Source organism: Perognathus longimembris, chromosome 15, assembly GCF_023159225.1.
Source record: "Perognathus longimembris pacificus isolate PPM17 chromosome 15, ASM2315922v1, whole genome shotgun sequence".
NCBI lineage: Eukaryota > Metazoa > Chordata > Mammalia > Rodentia > Heteromyidae > Perognathus > Perognathus longimembris.
In genome coordinates this window covers 1,924,516-1,942,806 of record NC_063175.1, presented here as the reverse complement: position 1 = coordinate 1,942,806, position 18,291 = coordinate 1,924,516, and positions in this window count along the sequence as shown.

The following is an 18,291-nucleotide window of genomic DNA, read 5'->3' as shown; positions in this document are numbered from 1 at the left end:
CCTTTTTAGTTTTGGCTTAAGAATATTCTGAAAGACCTGCCTTCAAGTTCATGTATTTACTCTTCCATATGATACAGTCTGTAAAATAGGCTCAGCATATGTGTGTGTATTTATATAATGTCTATATATTTATATGAGTATATAATTATATATACTACATATAAGTATATATGTATATATACTATGTATCTACAGATATATAAATATATACATAGATGTACATAGATATATAGTGCCAATCCTGGGGTTTGAACTCAGGGACTGATTGCTGTCTTTAAGCTTTTTGCTCAAGGCTGGCACTCTAACACTAGAACCAAAGCTCCATTTCCTGCTTTTTGGTGGTTAATTAGAGATAAAAAAAAAAAAAAACATGTTTCTGCCCAGGCTGGCTTTGAACGACAGTCTTCCAATCTCAGCCTTCTAAGTAGCTAGTATTACAAGAGTGAGCCACACTGCTCTTGGCTTCAAATACTTTTTTTTAAATTCAGTTTATTGAATTCTTAATTTCCATGATTTCTAAGGTTTCATGTTTTGGTGATGACTCTCTTCACTCAATTTCTCATTAATAACATCATTAATTTTTCAGATTTCATTGAACTGTCTGTAATTCTCTTGCTTCTCATTGACTTTCCTCAGAATCATTCTTTTGATTATTCTATCAGGCCTTTAGGTAATATCCTTTTATTTTAATTTTTTAAGTTTGTTGCTAGAGAGTGCTGTATCATGTGAAGGTATTGTGTTACCTTGCTTTTTCATACATGGGTAATAGTTTCCCATCTAGTGAATGAATTTGTATTTTTATGATTTTTATAAGGAGGCTTTTGTAGTAGAAAGCTTTCGTGCAAAGATGCATCTGTTTTGTTGGCTACATTGACCTTAGTTTCAGTTGAAGGCCATACTATCATCCGTCTACATCCATCTACTGTGACTGGCTGTGGATGTAGTACTACAGTAAGATTAGAGTCCATCTGTCTGTCTTTGAGGACCAGGTAGAGGTGGGAACTCTTGCAGACTATGAAAGCATGGAACACATGGCAGTGGTGGTAAAGTACCCACTGTTTGGTCAATTTGATAGTGGCATGCAGAACTAGGAACATAGGACCTGGTCAACACTTCCTCACACATTGTTGTGGGCATTGTCCATCCCAATAGCAGCAAGAAAATTGCAACCTGTGCCTACCCCATGACAGTTGAGAGGGAATGCAGCTGCCAGGAGATATACTGGGGGACACATGGAGGAGTAGAGACTCCATTTTACAGAGTGAAGGCACTTTGGAGATTCTCAGGAATGGCATCCGTCTCTCAGCTCAGCTACCTATCCTTTAGTGCAAGGCACTGGTCAGTCCTGGGTCCAAGAGTCATTTGCTAGGGTCCTGAGGCTGTAGCCTCCTTTGCTAATGTGGCAGAAAGCCTGTGAGGACACAAGGATGATGATATACACAGACATTTGGCCCCTAGAGCAGCATAAATCCTGACAGGGGCTCTCTTCTCACAATGGTACTGAGTTACAACAGCCTGACTTCTGGGAGCTCAGGTCTCCTAAGTAAAGAGGCCAGCTTGTGAGAATGGTGGGACTCCCAGATAGCTAGGGCTACAGGCATCTATGTTCCTCCATTTCTCTCTCTTGTCTTTTTCACTGCCTTCATCCCAAGTCTGTGCAACCTATAGGATTCTCATCTCCTCTTGCTGAGTTCCAGTGGTGCGCCTCAATAATTCATCTCAAAAATGCAGCTGCCGACCTGTTGTTTCAGTTCTCTGTGGAAGAGGAGATTAAGTGTGTGGAATCTTTATTCTTCCACAATAAAAGGTTACCCTCAATTGTTTCCTTTTTTTGCCAGTCCTGAGGCTTAGGACTCAGGGTCTGAGCACTGTCCCTGGCTTCTTTTTGCTCAAGGCTAGCACTCTACCTATTGAGCCACAGCACCACTTCCAGATTTTTCTGTGTATGTGGTGCTGAAGAATCAAACCCAGGGCTTAATGTATGCTAGGCAAGCACTCGACCACTAAGCCACATTCAAAGCCCAATTGTTTTCTTATAGTGCAACCAGTTTGTATAAAAGCAATATCAAAATCACTTGTTTTAATTATTTGCATAAAAGTGATGTTCAGAGGGGTTACTGCTACATAAGTCAGGTAATGGGTATATTTTGCTCAGGACACTTGCCCAGTTATGCCCTCCTGTCCCCTCTCACAAGTTGTATAGTTCCCTTTCAACACAGTGTCAAGTAAGTACCACTGCTGCATTTGTTCACCCTCTATTCCTTCATTTCTGTGACCCTTCCTTTACCTTCCCAAAGATTTATTAATGAACATACAAGACAAAAAAAGAAACAAAAAAAACTCTTGTTTCCATTTCCTGGTGTTCATTTTGAAAAATATTCACATAGTCATTGCACGTTTATGTTCCTCCCCAAAGAATATCCTCCTTTGGTCTCACTGTATCTGAATGCCTAAAGTCCCATGTAATTTACCATATCCTGAGGTATTTTAAATCTAGCTTCCACATATGAGAAAGAATAGGTCCCATTTGTCTCTCTGAGCTTGGCTTACCTCACTTAAAATGATTTCTTCTAGGTGCATCCATTTCCCTGCAAATGACATAATTTTACTCTCAATATCACTTTTTGAAAAATCAGTTATACAGATAATTTCAGCTGAATTAATTTTTTCTGAAAGATTTGATAATGGAACATCTTAGTCATGGAAATTTCAATCTCTTTCATATTCTTCAATGTAAATATTGTAAATTGGCCACAAAAAACAGAGTCTAGTTCTAAACTAATGTTTTATTTCTTGGAGCTAAAAGCACCTATAGAAAGATTTGTTGTTCATTTCATTTTGTCCCTGAGACTTGAACTTAGGGTCTGGGTGCTGTCACTCAGCTTTTGTGCTCAAGACTTGCACTCTACCATTTGAGCCACAGCTCCTCTTCTGGCTTTTTTTTTTTGCCAGTCCTGGGCCTTGGACTCAGGGCCTGAGCACTGTCCCTGGCTTCTTCCCGCTCAAGGCTAGCACTCCGCCACTTGAGCCACAGCGCCGCTTCTGGCCGTTTTCTGTATATGTGGTGCTGGGGAATCGAACCTAGGGCCTCGTGTATCCGAGGCAGGCACTCTTGCCACTAGGCTATATCCCCAGCCCCCTCTTCTGGCTTTTTGATAGCGACTTGAGGTAAGAGACTCATAGACTTTTCTGCCAAAGCTGAATTCAAATCATGATTTTCAGATCTCAGCCTCCTGAGTAGCTAGGATTATAAGCATGAGCCACTGATACGTGGCCAAGGTATTTTTATAGATAACATAAACACAGGAATAAAGTACTATGCATTGTCACAGAAGAGAAAAAAATGTGGGCTTGATTTAGTTACAATGTATTTCTCTTGAGATAAAATTAGTCTTACCAGCTTGACTTCTGGGAAGACGGCGGGGAGCAGCAGAGCCCTAGCTGAGCCCCCTCCAACATCGCAGTTTTCCCACCCCGTAGAAACTTTTACTCCTAGAAAGACAGGCCAAGTAAGTTATAACAGTACAGGGATTCTGGCCAGGTAGGAAAAATCGACTTTGCTGGCATAAAAACATGGATTTGAGCTCCATGCGGCATCCCATCGCCACGCCAGTGCCAGCACAGGCACAGCACCTGGCACAGTGCCTCGCACTCTGCGTAGCTAAAGCACACAGTGGGGACCAGGGAGAAATCCTCCAGACAGCGACAGACACACGTGGATCGCAGGCTTAGCACAGACGGGATGAAATCGCAGAGAAAGCGTGAGTACCCCACGAACGACATTCTCACTTGTGCCCACAGAGCAGCTTCTGGGAAGTAGCCCTTCCCCCACTGTCAGAGCAAAGCACCATCTTTGACACTGATATAGGGTCAGACCAGACTGGAACTAAAGCTGACCTGGGGAAAGCGAGGACAAAGAAACAACCTTTGAGAAGGGCAAGAGGGACTGATCAGTGAGAGCCAGCTCCACCCAGGAGAACACCCCCTGCCCAGATGGGAGGCTCGTCCTGGGAGGTGGCTCAGCTAGAGGTGCCCTGCCCTGCCCACCAGAATTTCAAAATTTAAAGTGAAAATGGCAAGCAGCTACCCACGACACGGAACCACAAGACGGGGAAACAAACAATTCCCGAGACAAATAAATGGTCCCGTCACAGAGGAAGCCCAATTCCCAGCTTGAAACGGAGCTGAATTCCATAGCCAGCTCCACCCAGGAGGCCACCCCACCCAGGAGGGAGGAACCTCCCCCAGGCAAGTAACTCTCAGCTGGTAAACCAGACCAGAAGCACCTCACCCTGCTGAGTCCACATCCTATTCAAAGCCAGGCGTTTAAGGCAGCGTCCCCACAGCAGACTGAGGAGCCATGGTTCCTGAGACTGTTCACGTCCCCATCTACAGTGGATGCCCAAGGCCTACCTGCTAGCTGTGTGAAACCACAGAGCACCAGGATTTCACTAACAGGGGAGGAGGGTCAGAACAGATACACCCCCTACAAATTGAAAGCAAGTCAAACCAGCCAAGCAGCAAAATAGACTGCAGACCATCGCAAGGAAACCAGAGACTATAGAAAGCCCACCCAACAAAGAAGACTCCATTTTTTTCTCTCAAACATTTTTAAACTCTTTTTTTAATTTCTTTTATTTTTTCACTTCTGAAACATTGTTGGTTTTTTTTGTTTTCCATTTTTACTTCTTTGTTTTATCAAGTTTTTTTTTTTTTTGGTTGTTCGTTTTTCTGGATTTTTTCCTTTTTAATTTTTTAAAATAATTTTTCTCTGTTTTGTGCATCTGTTGTCCAGTATTTTTGCTTTATTTCTCTTTGCATTCTCTTTCTTTAAAAATTACTTTCCTATGACTAACACCTCCACTCTTTTCTGCTAACTCTCCATTGTCTATCATTTTAACCTTGTTCTTTCTACTGATTCTGCTCTTCTCCACATTTCCACGTCACTAAAACTAAACCAAAACCATCACCCCCCCATACATTTACTCTATTCTCTTTACTACCTCTAACTTACCCTCCTGACTAACTTCCAAACCTCCAGATTCCATTGACTCCTGGTTATTGGATAGAGGGTATCCCTGCTTAATCCGAGTGAATTAAAGGGGTTAATAGCCAGTCATAAAAGAATTTAATATAAGAACAAGAATTGCTCACAGGGTTGTAACAGTAAATAAGTAACTACTGAATTCAGGGCTCAGAATCAGTTGTGATATTGAAATTGTATTCCTTAGGAACACCAAATCTAATTTTATATACAGGTATAAAAGGTATCTGTATATAATTGTGAACTTGTAAGATTTACACAACAGTGCTTGGTAAAGTCTGCTTTGGGTCTTAAACGGTGCTCACAGGTGCTTGTAGACTGGCATTCCCAATCCAAATGGGCAGAAAAAACACAAGAAAGATGGCAAAAAATGGAGCCTTATCTCCCACTCAAAACAAGCAGGAAGCAGAGCAGTCAATCAAAGACCTAGAAAAGAACCCTCAAAATGCTCTACAAAGTCTAGAGATAAACATGTTAAATGAAAAGCTTGAATCAATACAGCAATCCTTCCATAAAGTAATAGATGACTTCATGGCCTCGACAAATAGAAAGATAAATGAAATTCAAGAGTCAAATGAAAAGATAGCAACCCAGCTAAAAGATTTGAGAGACAACACTCAAAACCAAATTAATGAAGTTAATGAAGTAAAGAAGTCCATACAGGACCTAAGAAGTGACATGGAAATCATCAGGAAAGACCATTCAGAAGGAAAAGAGATTCGAAATCAAGTAGCTAGTCTACAGTCCCAACTAACAGAAGCAGAGGATCGAATCTCAGGAGCTGAAGATTCCCTAGAATCTTTGGGGAAAGATAAAAAATCAATACAAAACAATTCCAATCAACAAAACAGAAAACTCCAGGAGCTTCAAGACACAATCAGGAAGCCCAATTTAAGGATAATAGGTATTGAGGAAAACCTGGAGTTAGAAGTTAAGGGAATAGGAAACCTATTTAACAGAATATTAGTCGAGAACTTACCAAATATCCAGAAGGATAGGCCTATACAGATAAAAGAAGCATTTAAAACCCCAAACCGACCAGAGAAGAACAGGACATCCCACCGACACATTGTGATCAAAAAAGGATCAACAGAGTCCAAGGATAGGATCCTTAAAGCTGTTATGGAGAAGAAAACAATCACATATAAAGGAAAAGCAATCAGAATTACCCCAGACTTGTCAGCAGATACCATGAAAGCAAGAAAAGCCTGGAATGAGGTATGCCAAACCCTAAATACAAATACCTACCAACCAAGAATAGTTTACCCAGCTAAACTGTCATTCATAGCCAAAGGTCAAATAAAAGTCTTCCACCGTAAAGAAAAACTGAAACAATATACCTCCACCAAACCAGCTTTACAGAAAATCCTCAAGGATGTACTATACAGGGAAAATAATCAAGATCACAATAAAGACTGAGAAATTAACCCTAAATAGTAAACCAGAATATCAGATCAAGGAATGGGAAGACACAGCTTTTAACAAGATAGTGATAATGAAAGGAACAAATGATCATCTCTCAATCCTAACTCTCAACATTAATAGATTTAATTCTTCAATCAAATGACATAGGCTCATAAGTTGAATCAAAAATCAAGATCCATCTTTCTGCTACCTCCAAGAGACACATCTATCCAGAAAAAGCAAACATCTTCTAAAAGTGAAAGGCTGGAATCAAATCTACCAAGCAAATGGCCCCCATAAGCAGGCCAGAGTTGCAATCCTAGTATCAGACAAAATTGACTTCAAATTAAAAAAGGTAAGAAAAGACAAAGAAGGTTACTTCATACTAATAAAGGGATCACTCCCAGGAAGATATAACCATCCTAAATATCTCCACTCCAAATACAGGAGCACCCAACTTCATCAAACAAACACTACTGACTCTAAAAACACTCATAGACCCAAACATATTGATAGTTGGGGACTTTAACACTCCATTGACATCTCTGGACACATCAACCGCCAAAAACTGAACAAAGAAACCACAAAACTGAACAATTGCATAGACCAACTAGACTTAACCGACATTTACAGAATATTGAAACCAGCAACAACAGAATATACTTCTTCTCAGCAGCACATGGAATATTCTCCAAAATAGATCACATCTTAGGGCACAAAGAATATCTGTACAAATTCAGAAGTAATAAAACCATTCCCTACATTCTCTCAGACAAAATGGAATAAAATTAGAGCTCAACTCAAACAGACACCACAGATAATCCTACAACTCATGGAGACTAAACAACACACTGCTGAACCATCAGTGGGTCATCGAAGAAATTAAAACGGAAGTTCAAATATTTATGGAATTCAACCAAGATGAGGACACAAAGTACCAGCTCCTTTGGGACACAGCAAAGGCAGTACTCAGAGGAAGATTTATATCGCTGAGTGAATGCACCAACAAACTGGAGAAACAGCAACTCAATAATTTAAGGAAGCACCTTAATTTCCTTGAAAGAGAACAACAAGCCAAACCCCAAGTCAATAGACAGAAGCAAATAATTACAATCAAATCAGAATTAAATCAATTAGTGACCAAAAAAACTATCGAAAGAATCAACAAAACAAAGATTTGGTTCTTTGAAAAAATCAACAAGATAGACCCCTAGCAAACCTGACCAAAAAACAAAGGTAGCACACCGAAATAAACAAGATCAAAGAGGAAACAGGTAACATCAGTACAGAAACAACCAAAACTCAAAACACAATAAGGGACTATTTTGCAAACCTTTAAGCCAACAAATTCGAGAACTTGGAAGAAATGGATGATTTCCTAGAAAAAAATCATATCCCCAAACTGAACCATGAAGATTTAAACCTTCTGAACAGACCTATATCCAGCATTGAAATAAAAACGGCAATAAGTGATCTCCCATCCAAGAAAAGCCCAGGACCAGATGAATTCACAGCAGAATTCTAGAAGGCCTTCAAAACAGAACTCACACCAATATTTGTCAAATTCTTCAATGAAATTGAAAGAGAATGTTCACTACCAGACACATTCTATGAAGCCAGTATAACCCTCATCCCCAAACCAGGCAGGGACTCATCACGGAAAGAGAACTATAGACCGATTTCCCTGATTAACGTTGATGCAAAAATTCTCAACAAAATTCTGGCCAATTGACTTCAACAGCTCATCAAAAAAATTATACACTACGATCAAACTGGGTTCATCCTAGGGATGCAAAGTTGGTTCAATATACACAAGTCAATTAATGTAATCCACCACATCAACCGGAGCAAGCTAAAGAACCACATGGTTATATCATGGTTATATGCGGAAAAATCATTCAATAAAATCCAGCACCCATTTATGCTAAAGGCCCTGGAAAAACTGGGATTCCAGGGAACATTCCTGAATATAACAAAGGCAGTTTATCACAAACCAACAGCAAGCATAATTCTAAATGGTGAAAAACTAATGCCATTCCCTTTAAAATCAGGAGTAAGACAGGATGTCCACTCTCTCCCCTTCTCTTCAACATAGTACCAGAATTCCTAGTCAGAGCAATTACGCAAGAAGGAACTATAAAGGGAACCAAATAGGAAAAGATGAAGTTAAACTTTCTCTCTTCGCAAAAGACATGATTCTATACCTAAAGAACCCCAAAGACTCTACTCCCAAGGTACTAGAGCTGATCCAAAACTTTGGCAATGTTGCAGGATATAAAATAAACCCTCAAAAATTAATGGCATTTCTATATGCTAATGACCCAAACACTGAGGCTGAAATCAGGAAAGCAACTCCTTTTTCAATAGCCTCAAAAAACATAAAATACCTAGGAATAAGCTTAACCAAAGAAATGAGAAACCTCTATGATGAGAACTTTAAAAACATGAAAAACAAAATTAAGGCAGAACTAAGGAAATGGAAAAACCTCCCATGCTCCTGGATTGGGAGGATTAACACTGTCAAAATGGCAATATTGCCAAAGGCTATCTACAAATTCAATGCAATACCCATTAATATCCCAACACCATTTTTTAATGAAATAGAGGAAACAATCCAGAAATTCATATGGAACACTAAAAGACCCAGAAAAACAAAAACAATCCTAAGCAGAAAGAACAGTGCTGAAGGAATTACAATACCCAACTTCAAGCTGTATTATAAAGCTAGTAATAAAAACAGCTTGGTATTGGCACCGGAACAGGCCTGAAGACCAATGGAACACAATTGAAGACCCAGAAATGAACCCACAGAACTATGCCTTCTTGATCTTTGATAAAGGAGCTAAAAAAGTAGGATTGAAGAAAGATAGCCTCTTTAACAAATGGTGCTGGCAATACTGGTTCAACACATGCAACAAACTAAAACTAGATCCTTATATATCACCCTGCACCAAAATCAATTCCAAATGGATCAAAGACCTCGAAATCAAAACAGATACCCTGAAAACACTAAAGGAAGGAGTAGGAGAAGCACTTGGGCTTCTTGGCACAGGACGGAACTTCCTTAACAAAGACCCAGAAAGGCTACAAATCAAAGAAAGGTTAGACAAATGGGACTGCATTGAACTGCAGAGCTTCTGCAGTGCAAAGTACATAGCTCACAAGATAAACAGAAAACCCACAGATTGGGAAAAGATCTTTACCGGCCATACAACAGATAAAGGCCTCATATCCAGAATATATGAAGAACTAAAAAAATTACATTCCTCCAAAAGAAATCCTCAAAGAACCAATAGCCCTCTCATCAAGTGTTCTAAAGACTTAAAAAGAGAGTTCTCTGAGGAGGAAACTAGAAGGGCCAAGAGATATATGAAAAAGTGCTCTATATCACTGGCCATAAAAGAAATGCAAATCAAAACAACATTGAGATTCCATCTCACCCCAGTAAGAATGTCCTATATCAAGAAAACCAACAATAACAATTTTTGGAGGGGATGTGGCCAAAAGGGAACCCTACTTCATTTTTGGTGGGAATGTAAACTGGTTCAGCCACTCTGGCAAGCGGTATGGAGATTCCTCAGTAGGCTAAACATAGAGCTTCCCTATGACCCAGCAGCTCCACTTTTGGGTATCTATCCAAAAGACCATAAACAAAATCACACTAAAAGCCACCAGCACAACAATGTTCATTGCAGCACAATTTGTCATAGCTAAAATATGGAACCAACCCAGATGCCCCTCAGTAGATGAATGGATCAGGAAAATGTGGTACATATACACAATGGAATTTTATGCCTCTATCAGAAAGAATGGCATTGCCCCATTCATGAGGAAATGGAAGGACTTGGAAAAAATTATACTAAGTGAAATGAGCCAGACCCAAAGAAACATGGACGCTATGGTCTCCCTTATAGGAAATAATTAGCACAGGTTTAGTCAAGTCACAGCAGAGGATCACAAGAGCCCAATAGCTATACCTTTAGGAACACATAAGATGATGCTGAGTGAAATGAACTCCATGTTATGGAATCAATTATTATATCACTGTTGTAACTACTGTCAACATGCTATGTGTAACTGTAGCTTCTATTATTGATGATCCTCTTGTAGCCCCTTCCTTTACCTACACTATCATTATATCTTATCTGAGTATATTGGAAACTATGTATACTGGTAAACAGTGGTATATAGGGTAAAAAAAATACAAACAACTACAAAAGCAATACTTTCAAAACTGTTTGGTGTAAATAAACTGAACAACTCAAGGGGGGAAAAGGGAAAAGGGGAGGGGGGAGAGGGGAATGAGGGATGAGGTAACAAACAGTACAAGAAATGTATCCAATGCCTAACGTATGAAACTGTAACCTCTCTGTACATCAGTTTGATAATAAAAATTTGAAAAAAAATAAAATAAAATAAAGTTAGTGTTACCCTAGTTAAATGTTGTATACTTGCTTCTCAAAAATGCCAATGGTTTTTAAATGCTCTTCCGTGGGTGGAGGTGATATAGGTTTATGTGTAGGATAGTGTCATGACCTATGTCTGGTTTGGTGGCAGGAATGTAACATGAGGAATAATTCTTCATCAAAGAAGCTCTAAATTCAGCCTTTGTATCAGCCCACCATGACCTGAAGAACAGTTGGGTGAGAGGTACCAGGTAATTTCTACTTAAAGAATATATTTTCCCATAGACACAGAATAGTTGCAACTGTCAAACTAAACACAATGCATGTATCCCTTCTGACAATCGTTTTGTTGTATAGCTACACCTGGGTAAGCATAAATTCTGCACAAAGTACTCAGTGTTGACATTAACATTCCCAAGAAAATATGTGAACTTGCCTTCGTGTCTGCACAGAGTCAGTGAGCCCAATATCGCCCTTTGCATAGGTATCATTTGTCAGTTTTATCACCCACAGAAAATGGCATTGTCTACTGAAAAAGTCTCTTAGGATGGAAACCGAACTCCAAAATATTCATGTTAAGCACAGTTGAGAAAAGTAGAAAGGTCAAAAGATAAATTGTAATTGCTTCAGAAGATTTTTATCCATCTGTATCTGGAAAGGAGAGGAGGGAAGGAGGAAAATGGGAAAAGGCTTGGGGGTGGGAGGGAAGGAAGAGAGGATTTAAACAACACACTCCCTTTTCACATCCTTTTATCTTGATGCTTTTTATGGCTAATTGTATTGTGTTATGTATACATGGACCTGAGGTGGGAAATTTGCAAGATTTCTAGACAGAACTATGAACAATCATCCCAGCCAAGGATGATGAGGGATGGGACTCCATGCAAATATCCAAATCCTTATATAAAATAGTACAGTATTTGTATGTAACCTAGCTGCATCTTCTCACTATTTAAATCATTCCTTCTTAACTTATAATGCCCAAAATAATGTCAGTGTTATATAAATACTTAACATATTGTGATATAAACCTTGGAAGAAATAGTTTGGACCATTTTTAGTGAAATAGACATGTCCAGCAATTATACTCATCAATTTCACCCTAAGAGATAAGTAAAACAGGTTATCAAAAAATAAAAAAAATTATGATGCTAGTCAACATTTAACTAAGATGGTATATTCATGAAAGGTGATATAGCTCAACAACAGGACAAAAACAATTGGCATACAACATAGGTGCATCACAGAAACACTGTGCCAAGTAAAAGGAGGCAGATGTTGATGTGAAAATAGTAATATTCTGGTTACATTCAATTTTAAAAAGTGTAATTTTAAACTTAATGACAGAAAGCAACTCAGAGATTAATGGGGGGGAATACACAATAAAAATATAGAGATCAAAATATTATATTTTGGTTTGGTTAATGAGTACACACATTAGTCAAAAACTTCTCAAGTCTTATGGGAATCATCATTCCCTCAATGAGCCAGGTTTTCAAACTCATATTGCCATTGATTGTATGCTTAATCTTGAGCATATTATCTCATTGAACTCTTGTAAGACACATCCAGATAGTTGATATTTTTGCTATCCTCTTAAAAATGATGAAATGCAGCTCAGAAATATTAAGTAATACCTTGTCCAAAATGACAGATAGCAAGTCACTGCCCTTTGATCAAATGTTATTCCCTCATAGTCAAATTTCTACATTCTCTCTACAGTAAAGAATAGTTTTTGTATTGTAATTATCTGACCTATTTTATTCCAGAAGTTGGCCTCGGAGCTCTCATTTATGATTTCCTCTGAAGTGGGAAAAATAAAATGCAATTATCTTCACCTTGACTTTCTCATTACCTCTGAATTAACTCCTAGTCATATGCACCCAAACTAAAAGGTTTTAACTAATAAAATGCATAGATTTCATTTTCCATCAACTCTCTAAACAGAAAATTCTTGATTTTTCACTGGTACTGGGGCTTGAACTGAATTCCTGGGTGTTGTCTCAGGGCTAGCTCTTTATCACTTAAGCCATAGCTCCATGTCCGGCTTTTTGGTATTTAATTGGAGAGAAGAATTGTAAAAACTTTCCTGCCCAGGATCTTTAGATCTCTGCCTCTTAAGTATCTAGGACTGCATGTGTAAAGCCTCAGCACCCTGATGCCTTTTGATTTTGTGCCACCTTAATTCCCTACTTTCTCAAAATAAGATTTGGTTTTCCTTGCTAGTTAATGGATTACACATTTATACTAACAAAATACAAGAAGAACCAAACTGAGTATGAGCATGAGACATGAGAAAAAAATGTACTTTTTCTTCATTTCTTTGTGAGCGTCTCCCAGAACTCCACATGCTTATTAACCTGTAGCTTAAAAAAAATAATAATTACTTATTTATTGTCAAAATGATGTACAGAGAGGTTACAGTTTCATACATAAGGCAGTGTGTACATTTCTTGTACAATTTGTTACCTCCTCCCTCATTTCCCCCTCCCTCTCCCCCTTTCCCTCTCCCCCCATGAGTTGTTCAGTTGGTTTACACCAAATGGCTTTGTAATTATTGCTTTTGGAGTCATTTGTCTTTTTATCCTTTGTCTCTCAAGTTGGTTATTCTCTTTCCATTCCCTAGTTCTAATACCAGTATATAGAGTATCCAGGATACTCAGATGAGATACAGTGATAGCACAGGGACAACCACAGGGAGGTGATACAAGAGGATCATCAACAAAAACAACAAAAAAAGCTATGGTTTCACATGGCATGTTGAAAATAATTACAACAGTGATATAATACTCGTTTGCATAACATGGAGTTCATTTCACTTAGCATCATCTTATGTGTTGCTAAGGGCATAGCTATTGGGCTCTTGTGATCCTCTGCTGTGACTTGACTAAACCTGTGCTAATTATTCCCTAGGAGGGAAACCATAGAGTCCATGTTTCTTTGGGTCTGGCTCACTTCACTTAGTATAATTTTTTCCAAGTCCTTCCATTTCCTTACGAATGGGACAATGCCATTCTTTCTGATAGAGGCATAAAATTCCATTGTGTATATGTACCACATTTTCCTGATCCATTCATCTACTGAGGGGCATCTGGGTTAGTTCCATATTTAAGCTATGATAAATTGTGGTGTGATAAACATTGTTGTGCTGGTGGCTTTTAGTGTGATTTTGTTTATGGTCTTTTGGATAGATACCCAAAAGTGGAGCTGCTGGGTCATAGGGGAGCTCTATGTTTAGCCTTCTGAGGAATCTCCATACTGCTTTCCAAAGTGGTTGAACAAGATTACATTCCCACCAACAATGAAGTAGGGTTCCCTTTTGGCTACATCCCCTCCAGCATTTGTTATTGTTAGTATACCTAATAATGGACATTCTTAACTGGGATGAGGTGGAATCTCAATGTTATTTTGATTTGTATTTCTTTTATGGCCAGTGATGTAGAGCACTTTTTCATGTGTCTCTTGGCCATTCTCATTTCCTCTTCATAGAAGTCTCTTTTTAAGTCTTTAGCCCACTTGTTGAGAGGGCTGTTGGTTCTTTGAGTTTTTGTTTTAGATGGCTTTAATTTTTTTAGTTCTGCATATATTTCAGATATGAGGCCTTTTCCATTGTATGGCTGGTAAAGATCTTCTCCCAATCTGTATAAAATTGTATGTGTATATGTTATATATAACATATAAAACATAATATGGTACTATATTTACAGAATGTCATTATATTGGCCTCAAACTCAAGACCCTTCTGTACCAGCCTCCCAAATTCTGTGATTACAGGCATGATCTGAAATACATTTATGGTGTGGAATGGGTGGATAAATCAGGTTTGTTTGGAGCAATGTTCCCTAGTCAAGGAAATAAATTTCAAGAAGTCTCTTGTATAATATGGCTACAGTAACAATACATAGAAAAAGCTTAAGAGTAAAATTTAAGTTCCTTTGGGATTTTATGGAAATTTAATTCTGTTGATATGATTAATGGCTAGGCTTTGGTGATTATGTTAATTTGCATCTCCTCTCCTTGCTATGTACTGGAGGATAGAGTTAGGCAGGTCTCTAATTGCATGATTGCTTCTTCTACAACATCTTCAGGCTCTTCATTAAATTACTAGTGTAAACTCAGTAGTGATTGATACAGTCGTGTAATAACAAAATATGTTCCCTTTATGACAGCACAGTGTTTGAGATCTGCCCAAGAACCAGGTATCAAGATAAAATATTCATTATACCACAATATTATTCTAGCTTCAAATAATCAAATCACAGATAAATCATAAAAAGTTGCTAAAGATAAATTTGAAACTATGAAAAATAGTAATATCAATAACTGTATATCATGAGGAGGAAATTTCCTACATTGTCAATTTTATAATTGCCTTTGTACTTTTTTCAATAGCCAGCAAGCATTTCAACCCACACTTGCCTTGATTTATTTTTCTCAGAAAGTACACTACTTTTTACAATATTCCACTCTCCGATGACAAAAGAGAAGAAAGCTGAGATTGACCTTCCATAAAACTTACTCAGCTAAGCCAGAGTCCTAACTTTGGTAGTAGCCAGACCCCTTCATAGCTCTTGATTGGAGCTGATTTTATCCACAGATGCTACACAATCAGCAGAGTTAGAGAAAGCAGCACCTTTACTAAATAACTTGCTTCAAATTATCCAACCATATGTGCTATCTTTGTATATTCATTTCTAGGCTTGAAAGTCAACAAATATGTTCAATACTTTATCAAGTCCAAGACAATCAAACTTATCATTGTATATGGTTTTCACTCTCATTCAAGAGAGATCATCTCACAGTAGGGGGAGCCCAAAGCCTTGCATTTAAAGGCTGGGTGGCTTGATTCCCATGAGTTACTGTGGTAATCAGTTCTCTTGTCGTTGGAAAAAAAATAAAACTCCTTGATCAACAACTTATGAAAAGGAGGAAAGTTTTATTTTGGCTTATGATTTCAGAAGTTTCAGTCTGTGATTGGTTGTGTCTGTTGATTTCGTGACTATGGTGAGGCAAATTATCATAGTGTAAGCCTGTGATGAAATACAGCCACTAATGGCACCTGGGAGGTAAAAAGATAGGAAAGGAAGGAGTTTGGGTCCCAATATCTCTTTCAAGCACAGGCCTCCAAAGACAACTTTCTTCTAGGCCTTCTTTTTTTATTTAAGTATTGCACACGGTTTAAATTCATCGTGCCAGCTTGTGAGTACAATGCATCTTGATCAGTCTCACCCTTTCATCGTTTTTCCAGCCCCATGTATCTCCTCAAGAGACATGGTTCTGTTTCCACATCTGGACATTAAATGTTATGCATTTGTCTATCCTTCCTCTCTTCCATTTTCCTTCCCCCTCCCTTTGTCTTTACCCCTTAAATGAAAACGTACGTTCCAGCATTGATATTCACTTGATTAAACTGGAAGTTGTTCAAACGAATGAAACCTCCCTGCATATACCATATGTATATGTTTAGGTTCACTTGTTAAGGTTCTACCACCTCCCAGGCACCACAGATGAACTGCCAAATCTTTAACACATGAGCCTTTACAGAACATTCATATTCCAAAGGAGAACAGTATGTCAACATCCACTAACGCCCACTAACACTTGTGGATCATGACTAACATTTTTAAAGCATTTTCACCTTGAGAAAGTAGTTTGGGCTTGGTTTGTGGAAAGAAAAATTGATTGGACTTAAATAACAAGCATTCATTCTTTAATATTTTTTATCTTTGCCAAGCCAGCCTTGTGGTTTTAGCTGGGGGCTCTCCTCTTCTTGCCCTGGAATAACTAAATCTTCTCAACCTCAGAAACTTTATCATTCTGCCTTCTTGCATTACTGGTTCTCTCCTTCTCTGACCCAGATTTTCTAAGTCCCAGATGTACAAGTCCCCTTGACCTCTCCTATATTTGCCATTCACATATCCCCTAAGTGTATCCTACCTTTCCCTGGTCTATAATGACCACATTCCAGTACCCTAGCTGCAAGCTCCAAGAGAGTAGGGGGCTTTTCCTTCTTGGTTCTCCTGGAACAACAGATAAATTAATACATGAAGATAACATTTCAGAGAGCTAAGGCGACCCATGTACCTTTTTCAACAAAACAATTAAACCTTACCTAAATGAGTCCTTAAGGAATAGGTCATCATTTTAGAGGAACTCAATAGTCTGACTACTGTTCCTGCTCTATAATGGAGAAGGAATGGCTTGTTCCACTGTGCAGCATGTCTGTGAATCAGTTAGAAATGTTCCTATATTCACTTTCTGTACCAGTATAAATAGTTCCATTATCACCAAAGTGCTCAAATTCCTCTTCTTTATCCATCTCTGCCCTACTAAACCCAAATTATTCCTGAGACTAAAATCCTCATACTTAAATTGGTGTCCATGCTAAATACATGCCGGCCTTTGTGACAATATCTGCCCAGCTGTATTGCCTCCAATTGCTTTTATCTTTGGAGTCACTTAAGCCCACGTGCCTCCCACACTATGTTAGTAATGTGCTGATCAAGAGCAAATTCTTTTACGTACAAATGCTTCAACAACAATGTATGTCTTAAGATCCTGTGGGCTGACTGGGCTCAGCTGACTGGTTTTTCGACAGTCTCACTTGAGTCACTCATGAATCTTTTAAGTTAACATTCCTGTTTGGCTGGGAATAGAGAGACTACTTTTAGAGGAAAAAAAGGACAGAGAGCTAATTGCTTTAGTTCAAACCCATCTGTATCCCAAAGTGGAGTATTTGCACATATTCTGATGACCTCCATTTATTTAGTTCTTCCTAAAGAGACCTGGGTGGAGGTAGTACCTTATGGTTTGTTATATATTCAATCCATCTCACAAGGGCCAAGAAAATAGAATTCAGCAAGGAAAATCTTCTTACAAAATCAGCATGTGGCCAAGGAAGCTAATAAGGAAGGTCCCTGAAGGTGACATAGTAGGCCAGGTACCACAGAAGATCTGTGTGGAGGTGTAAAATACAGCATGATTAAGCAGTTAGAATGAAAAGGGCAGGTGAATTCTGGTTTTTAAGCCTATGTGTTTATAGAAGTAAATTGGTTTGCAATCTATCAGAAAAGCCTCGTGAATTATATTTTTGTCCCCTTCCTGGTCCTAATTATGAACATACTTAACTACCTCTTCTGTCCTCTAACTTAGAACTAGTACCTTTATTTCAGCCCATAATTATTCCTAAATGTGGCTATTTGAAGGAGAAATTTAGTCGTACTAATAGCACAGTCTCCAAAGTTAATGATTTCCTAAAGCATGGGAATCATTATAAATGAATTCACATTGCTTTTCTCTAATATCTTTCCTGGATTTAAATGAGTTTACAAACTAATTGGTATTAAAGGTAAATTTTCAGAAGCACTTTTAGGACTTATTTCTGACTTAGACATTTATACTCCATTTCAGCATGGGAGATTGAAGAAGAAAAATAAA